Raw genomic sequence first — 6,600 nt, 5'->3', positions numbered from 1 at the left:
GCCCCGCGGCCCGCCCCTCCACCGAGCCAGGCCATGGCGCCGCCCCCTTCCCGCGGCCCTCCCCGCCACGACGCCATCGAGATTCAGGTATCCTTTTTTTTTGCGCTAAAGATTCAGGTATCCTTTTATCTAAGCATATTAGCATGAAACATGTCAAATAAAAGGCGAATTAACGACTGGTAGTTGCTAGTAATTGAAATATAGCAACAAACCGTAGTTTTTTCATGTCTGGCAAACATGGGGAACTACTATCTTTGTATCAACATATCCTCAGATATAACTATATAAAACAAATAGACATATGAAGTTTAGGCTAGGTTGAAAGATTATATGTACATCTTAGTTAACATACACACTCACGTATACATGCGCCCTTGCTTCAAACTTTGTCTCTAACAGTGAAAATTGTCAGCTAAAAAGTCAGATAAAGACGGAACAAATAAGGGAATGGATAAAAATTGAGAGATGGGTATAGGAGAGAAAAGAGATACAACCGCAGATTTAGGAGGGGAAAACTTAGGCTCAGCTCTCTTTGTAGTGTATTCAGAAGATAGCACACAGAAAAATGTTTCTTTTGCAAGATGTTTACGGTCTCCTTTGGCAGGGTAACAAATGACATGTGATAAAATTAGTACTAAAGCAGAATTATGTGTTAGGCCTAATAGGCAAGAAATACCATATGAGATAATATCAGTAACAAACTAACAGAAAATGGAAATCATATTATCTTGGCACAAACCCTAAGACCGTAGTTGGTGCAACAACATGTTATTGGACATTGTCACGGCTTAAAACATTGAGGATGTTTATCCTACAAAAATTCAGTACATACTGTCATATCGAGCAGTTCCTAGACGTTCCAATAATATACGTATCGAACATAGAGTATTTGCTGCAAGATCAAATTTATTTCTATTATCCAACAATAATATATCAAGAAAAATATATGCAAAAAAGCAACCTAAAAAATTATAATAGTAGATTTAAGATCGGGAACAGACCTACCAGATCGTACACAATGACCATCAGGCATTCAGTCATGTCATGCGTGGCAACCACGCTGCTTCGTGGGCAGGGAGTCATTTAGATCGTTGCCACTCAATGCAGCCTCCAGATGGGAAACTTCGATGTCTTAAGGCCTTGCAAAAAAGCTAACTGAAACATAGATCATGGCATACAGATCATCCTCGTACATAGAGCATAGCAGCAGCGGAGGCTTTCCTGATTGGTAATCAAATAGGGAAAACGTAAACAGAAGTGGGTTCCCTAAAGGATAGAATCGAAGGGTGGCCTCTCCTTTGGCTTCTTGGCAAGTTTGAGCAGAACATGAAGGGGTTGTGGTGCTATTTGTATAACCATAGATCAGATCCAATCGGGGCCAACCTAGGCATGACTGGAGGGACACGGGGGGACAGATACCATGGTTTTGCAGAGATAATACCATGGTTTTGCAAATAATGCAGTACTAAAAACATAGTTTCTAGTGGCAGCCAAACACCTCGTTGTAATTAAAACTATGGTAATCTGAAAAACTGCAGTATTCTCAGAATACTTTAAAAATACTAAGCTAACAAACGGGGCCTAAGGCTTAGTTTGGCAACAAAGTTTCTAGAGAACCATGGTAATTGAAAACCACTATATTCAGATGTGTACACAATGAATACTACAGTTTCTTTAAACCTTGGTTTTTCTCAGTTTTGGCAAAACTACCTAGGTGTTTGGCTGGTGTTTCGCCGGGGTGGTTTTTTTTGGACATACAAGTTTCCTCTATTTATTTGTCAGGAAATGTGAATGATACCGAATTGGAAAACAATCAAGTACTAAATAGACACTCCCTATTTATTTATGAATTATGAGTTAGGTCATATATTTTCCAATTTTGTTATGAAAAACATCATATATATTTGCGTTGATCGGGTGGATTTAAATGTGCAGTTGTTTCATCGCTGTGAGGGTCTGGTGTTCAACGACCTCCCCGTGCGTTCAACGAGCTCCGCCCCTACGTTCATGGGTGAGCACAAATGACATCTCCTCCTCTCCCCCTTCATTTGCTCTGTTCCGGTCTTCGTGCCGATGAAACTTGCTAGCTATAGGTGTATTCAATCATCAGTATGCATGACCACTATGCGTCTCCCGTTCGAAAGGGTTACATCTATAAATATGCATTCATTTGCATATTTATAACCGTAATTCTTTCGAATTGTCCAACGTTATCCATGGACAGCCCGAGTATGTGTAGATTGGGTTCGTTTTCCCATATGCTCTGCTCCAGATCTGATGCAGAATTTCGTCAGTGCCTCTCTGTTGTTCTCCGGGTACACATCCTCTCCGCTTATTGCCGAGACGTGTATCAGGAGAACAGCGGGGAGGTGCTGCCGAAATTTTGTGTCGGATCCGGAGCAGAGCATGGGAAAACGAACCCAATCTACACATACTCGGGTGGGATTAGGACCTATCTTTACCTATTAGCGTCTAGGTTGCATGGACGTTATAAAACTGAGAAACTCTATTAACTGATGAATATGGTTTGCTGAGTTATGTATGTATTTCTCGTGTGTCCAGTAGCTAGGCAAGATGAGTGATCGTGCGTGGATGTACACCGGTCACCCTATTCAGAAAGACATGACCCCTGAATGGATGACAAAAACCAAGGGGTTTATCAGAGCCGCATTTGCAAATGGGCAGAAAACAACCTGGTGCCCCTGTTTCGAGTGCGACAACTATCGTAAGATGTCAGAGTTTGAAATGATCAAACACCTGCAGAAGTGGGGTTTTACGCCCGATTATACGATGTGGACATTTCATGATGAGTCTGCCCAACGTTCCAGAGCTGAGGAGGGCCGTCGTCGCACCGACGAGCATGGTACCGGGATGGAAGACATGGTGCAAGACTTTGATGATGCTCGGGATTCGGACGATGAGATGGAGGAATCTGCAAAGGCCTTCAATGATATGTTGGAGTCTTCGAAGCGTCCTCTCCATGAGCACACCGAGCTTTGTCAGCTGGATGCCATCGCACAAGTAATGGCTCTGAAGGCTCAATTCAACTTGGACAGAGAATGCTATGACGCGATAGTGACACTATTTGGACGCTTTCTACCCAAAGGCCATATAATGCCTGCAAACTTGTACCCGTCGGACAAAATCCTTCGTGTACTTAAGATGCCCTATGAGAAGATAGATGCCTGTGAGAATGGATGTGCCTTATTTAGGCTCCAGTATGCGGACTTGAACTATTGTCCCATTTGCAAGTCTTCCAGGTATGTTGAGGTAGACAACGGTATGGGTGAGAAGAGTCAGACCAAAATCCCCATTAACGTTCTTCGGTATATGCCAATCATACCAAGACTTCAACGTCTATTCATGGTCGAAGAGACGGCCAGACAGATTACATGGCACAAATTGGGCAAAAGAACCGAACGGGATGCAAATGGGAATCTGATGATGGTACACACATCAGATGGTGCTGCATGGAAACACTTCGATGCATTGCATGATGAAAAAGCGGCAGATCCAAGGAATCCTCGAGTAGCCGTCAGCACGGATGGGTTCAATGTGTTTGGTATGATGGCAGCCCAATACAGTTGTTGGCCTGTATTTGTCATTCCACTCAATCTCCCCCCAGACAGAATATGCAAAGAAAGAACATTTTCCTGACGTTGATAATTCCGGGGCCCAACTATCCGGGGAAGAATATGAATGTGTACATGCATCCGCTTAAGGATGAACTGCAAGAAGCTTGGGATAATGGGATCAAGACATACGACGCCGCTACAAAAAAAAACTTCCTAATGCGTGTGTGGTACATGTACTCGATGCATGACTTGCCAGCGTATGCGCTATTCGTTGGCTGGTGTGTGCATGGAAGGTTCCCGTGCCCCACATGCAAGGCAGCTCTTGAGTTTCGTCTGCTGCAGGCGGGTGGCAAGTTTTCTTGCTTCGACATGCATAGACAGTTCCTGGATCCTCATCATAAGTTCAGAAAAAACAAGAAGAACTTCATCAAAGGTAGAGATGTCAAAAACTCTGCACCACCTGCATTGACAGGCCAACAGACCCTGGATCAGCTAAACGCTCTCGAGCCGGATCCAGAGCATCCAGGGTATTTCAAGGGGTATAATACGGAACACGCCTGGACCCACAAGATATGCTTGTGGGATCTATCGTATTTCAAAGACCTCCTTTGCCCACACAACATCAACGTGATGCACACTGAAAAGAATGTCGGCGAGGCCCTCTTTGGTACATTGTTCGGCATAGAGGGGAAAACGAAGGATAATCCTAAGGCCAGAGTCGATCAGGAGGCTCTATGTGATAGACCGCTACAAAACATGAAACAACCAAAAGGAAAGAAGAACTAGGCGAAGCCAAAGGCATGGTTCAATCTTGGAAGGCCGGTTATGAGGGAAATACTCCTGTGGGTGAAAAAGGAGTTGATGTTCCCCGATGGGTATGCATCGAATCTAAAGAGGGGAGCGAGCCTTGAAAAATTGAAAATATTTGGTCTCAAGAGTCATGATTGGCACATATGGCTTGAGCGAGTAATGCCGGTGATGTTGCGTGGCTTTATCCCTGAGGATGAATGGCTAGTACTGGCAGAGCTGAGCTATTTCTTCTGTGTTCTATGTGCGAAAGAATTATCGTCTGGCTTGCTAGAAGAAATGGAAGAGTTGGCGCCGGAGTTGATCTGCAAGTTGGAGAAGATCTTTCCACCTGGCTTCTTTAATCCAATGCAGCATTTGATTTTGCATCTCCCGACCGAGGCACGATTGGGGGGGCCCGTGCAGAATCGTTGGTGCTAGGCAACTGAGAGGATGCAGAAGACGCTTCGAGCAAAATGTAAAAATAAACGTCGAATTGAAGCATCGATGGCCGAGGCATTCATTACTGAGGAGGCGGCAAACTTCGTGACAGCACACTACAAAGCCAAAAATCGTCATTTGCATAATCCGAAGCCTCGGTACAATGTTGGCGACCCTAAAAAGGGTGGATCCAACCTCAGCCTATTCAAAGGGAAGCTCGCACCAGCCGGTGCTTATACTCCCTTATTGTTGGATAACGACGAATGGCGGACCATTTCGTTGTATATCTTGAACAATCTAACAGAAGTGCGGTCGTACATCGAGTAAGTTCTCGGTACATTGTTTCGCAACCTCTACTTCATTTGAACTGCTCTTATTCCTGGATATTTGATACAGTCGATACGTTGCCAAATTCTCGTATGGAGCGGTTATCCAAAAGGATTCCGTCGAAGAGTATGAGCTTCTGGCAATGCATGGAGGCGGCTATCCTGGTTTCATCTCTTGGTTCAAACAAACGGTAATTTCCATTAGACCATTTCATTTCTTCTTCTAATTTCTGGCTAATGCAACAATCCTTTCATATTAAACTTGTAGGCTAGTTCAGAGTCTATGGATGCCGAATTGAGACAAGTCGCTAATGGTTTTGACTATAAGGTCCATTCATTTGACAAATACGACATCAACGGGTATCACTTTCGTACCTATGGCAAAGAGCTATCTATGGCCGACCGAAAGTCTACAAATTGTTGTGTCTCTCCTATCGGCGAAGGAGATACCGAGTATTATGGAAGAGTTGAAGCAATTTATGGACTTCTATTCTATGGTGCAAACCCACCGAACGTCGTAGTCTTCAAATGTCATTGGTTCCAGCCGAAAGAGACTAGAAGGACTCATGAACATCTAGGGCTAGTCGAAATCAAACAAAGCACCCATTTGGATGTTCCCGATGTCTATATTACGTCTCAACAGGCAACCCAAGTTTTCTATCTACCGTGGGCCTGCCAAAGTGATCCAAATCTCGAAGGTTGGGATGTCGTTTATGAAGTGCCGCCATGTGTTAGACCACCTCCCCCCAATGAAGAGGATTATGAACCTCACGTTAATCCAGACACATATGATGGAGAATTGTTCCAAGAAACATGTCTTTCCAAAAAACGTTTCAAGAACCGCTCACCTCATAACATTCAAGTAGACAGCGACAGTGAATCCGAGCCTGAGCAGGAACAAGAAGAGCCGGAACAAGAAGAGGTTACTGCTGCGGATGACCTGTCAATGCTTGACCGATTACATGCAGGAGGCCTTCCAGACGATGATGATGATGCATTTATTAATGATGACGATGAAGATTAATATTATAGTTCATGTCAGGTATTCCATTATTATTATATACATATATATTATTAATTAGTTCAAGTTTTAACCTAGCTAGCTCTAAAATGAGCTATACTTAGCATTTATTCCTCCAAAATGAATTTGTATGCTTAGCTAGCTCAAAAATGACATAACAACCTTAATTAGCTCAAAAATGACTTTAACCTAGGATAGCTCTAAAATGAGCTATACTTAGCATTTATTCCTCTAAAATGAATTTATATACATATTATTATTCATGTCAGGTATTCATTTTTTTATGTTGTACTAATTTCGTTTACTCTTTGTCATTCCAGGTGTTGACAGATGGTGGGCGCGGGTCGAGAGCGCTCCGGAGCTCCTACCTCGGCGCATGGTGGGAGGGGTAGTTCCATTTCCCCCCATAGCCTCCGGAGAGCGCTAGATCTCAGTTTGCAGAGTCCAGCGA

Source organism: Triticum dicoccoides, chromosome 1B, assembly GCF_002162155.2.
Source record: "Triticum dicoccoides isolate Atlit2015 ecotype Zavitan chromosome 1B, WEW_v2.0, whole genome shotgun sequence".
NCBI classification, from domain to species: Eukaryota; Viridiplantae; Streptophyta; class Magnoliopsida; order Poales; family Poaceae; genus Triticum; species Triticum dicoccoides.
This window is presented reverse-complemented; position numbering follows the sequence as displayed.